Source organism: Mobula birostris, chromosome 14 (assembly GCF_030028105.1).
Source record: "Mobula birostris isolate sMobBir1 chromosome 14, sMobBir1.hap1, whole genome shotgun sequence".
Taxonomy (NCBI): Eukaryota; Metazoa; Chordata; class Chondrichthyes; order Myliobatiformes; family Myliobatidae; genus Mobula; species Mobula birostris.
The window spans coordinates 69857901-69860564 of NC_092383.1; the positions used below are offsets into that span (position 1 = coordinate 69857901).

A 2664-nucleotide genomic window follows, 5' to 3' on the forward strand; every position below is an offset into this window, starting at 1 on the left:
CTCAGTAGGTCAGGCAGCAACTATGGAGAGGAATAAGGAGCTGACGTTTTGGTCTGAGACCCTTCACCAGGACTGGAAAGGAAGAGGGAAGAAGCTTGAATAAAAAGGTGAGAGGAGGGGAAGTTTCAAAGATTTAAAGATTGAAACTACATTTATTATCAAAGTATGCATACAGAATATAACTCTGAGATCTGTCCTCGCACAGGCAGCCACAAAACAAAGAAACACAATAGAACATGGTCAAGAAAATATCAAAACCCAATGTATGAAAAAAGAACAAATAGCGCAAACAGCAAAAAGCTAGCAAACACATCAAATATCAAACGTCAAACCAGGAGTTCAGTAGTATTCAGTTTAGTTCAGTTCAGCGCCATAACACTAGCCCACTACAGGTTGCAGGGCTACTCTTTGCTGAAGCATCCCAGTATGCCATAGTCATAGTCATAGTCACAGCCATACTTTATTGATCCCGAGGGAAATTGGGTATCGTTACAGTTGCACCAACAATCAGTATGCATCGCTCAAACCATTTAAAAAGAGCAACAAAAAAAGAGCAGTATCCAAAAAAACATGCAACATGAAACTCAGAATCCCCTAACATAGGTCCACGTCCTCGCCAATCAATCCTTGCAATGTGGATCCCAAGACTCTTGCATTTTCCTCTGACAGCAGCCAGCAAGAGGGAGAGGAGGACCGGTCAAACGTTGGAGTACAAGCTGGAAATTCATGGGGAAGCTGCGGGTGGAATAGAAAAGTTAAAGCATCAACAAATAGACTTTTATTTGTATTATGAAGATCACTGATGGAAACAAATGCTAAGGCTGGTTAGTTGTGTATCTTACCCAAGGCCTGCAAATACAGAGGGAAGCTCTCTGGATATCCATATATGGATAATAGAATGAAATGCCCCAGGGGAAAGGCACGGCTGACATATGGAGTGCAGTTGAAGACGCTGTCTGTAGACTCACTCCTGGTAAAGCAGAAAAACATTTAACAGTTGATCAACAAAGATGCACTGTAGTAAATAGAAAATACACAACAAGTACTTGGCAGCAAGTTCAAACAAATCAATGGAGCAAGCCGTCCCTAGGCACTTTACAGGAGGATTAGCAAACAAAATTTGACACCAGGCCATATAAGGAGACAATAGAAACGGGGTTTAGGAATAATTTAGAAGACAAAGGGGAGGCAAATAGAATACCGGAGTTTAACACATAAATTTAGGGCCTGTGAAATCTGCTTTACCATGTATCCTCATTTCTGAACTTGTCCCTTTGCACTTGTCTGAGACACATCGAGTGGCCACATTGTCGGAAAGATTCACTTGCTGAGCATCTGTGGAGAATTCCAAGGGTGCTTGTAAAGAAAAATTCCCCAATTTTGGTTATAAATAGCTGACTCCCATATCCTGAAATGGTGTCTACAAGTTCTAGGTTTCCTTGCTTGGGGAAGCAGCTGGTCAAAGCTTTTCATAACATCGTATTTCACCCTTCCTCTGAATTCTAGTGGGTGTGGACCAGTCTTCCTCGACCTCTCTTCACAGGACAGTTTTTAATCCAGTCATTGAAATCTATCACACCCTGAGGATCCTTGATATAATGGATGTGGGAATGGATGCTTCCTTTTATGGGAGAATCTTGAACAAAAGATCACATTTTAAAGATAAGGGATTTCCCAATAGGGACCAAGATGAGGTAAAAGGTTCAGAGGACTTTAGAAATCTCTTTCTCAGAGTGGAATGGAAAGAAAGCCTCAGAGTATTCTTGAGGAAAAGGTCGATACATTCTTCATAAGCAAAGGGGTTAAAGGTTACTACAGCTAAACTGGAATGAGAAGTTGAATTTATATCAGATCAGACATAACCTTGCTAACTGACATAGTAAACTGGAAGGCTTGAGTTATCTGTATTGATCTGAAGACAATATTCTTTCTTGTATCTGGTTCAAAACTGTACACGTTATTCCTAATGGTGTTTATCAAAATCCTGTGGAATCTCAGAATTTGTAACTGAAACCCCTTGTCATAAATATGTAGAAACCATTACCATGAAAGGCGTAGCTGTCAGTGGTGAAGTGAGCAAGAGGTCAGGAGTATTACTATCTTGTTGGGCTGATAGGGATAGCAGAGACAGGATAGAAGAAGAACCTGTAGGATTTTAAAAAGACAGGCAGCCTCTTCTGGATCAGACATAAAATGGTGTTTTGATCTTACCTCAAGAATGGGAGGGAGTCAGGAAGAAGCAAGCCTGAATTTCCAGTCAGGAACCCAGGAAGAATGGATTTCCTACTGGTCCTGCAGATATTAAGAATGCGATTTGTTTCTTACATTTCTCTAATTTCCTTGCCAGATCTATCCAAAACTTATTTCATCTGACCTATTCCTCATGAAACAAAAATTGCACTCACCACTCACCACAGCTGTTATGTAAAAGGATCATCCATTCATACAAAGAATTCTGGAAACACTCAGCAGATCAGGCAGCATCTAGTGAAACAGAAAAAAAGCTAACATTTCAGATCGGAGACCATTCATCCAAGTTTCCAAGATTTGCAGTTTGCGGTCCAATGCTTTCAATATTTGATTTCTTTTGACTGCTGCAATTTAATGTACGTTCGCTGTTTTCTAGAATTGATTTAAGCAGCAAAAGTCCGTAGAGAATAGTGT

At 40.4% G+C, this 2664-nt stretch overlaps 1 long non-coding RNA gene across 1 annotated transcript; it reads right to left on the reverse strand.

Annotated features, from left to right (window-relative positions):
* Positions 1-672: 672 nt before the first annotated feature.
* LOC140209515 (uncharacterized) lies at positions 673-2291 on the reverse strand. Its single transcript, XR_011889006.1, has 3 exons — positions 2212-2291; positions 843-970; positions 673-735 (listed from the first exon to the last, which is right to left on the reverse strand). It is a non-coding gene; the product is annotated as an uncharacterized lncRNA (long non-coding RNA).
* Between the last annotated feature and the right edge of the window lie 373 nt (positions 2292-2664).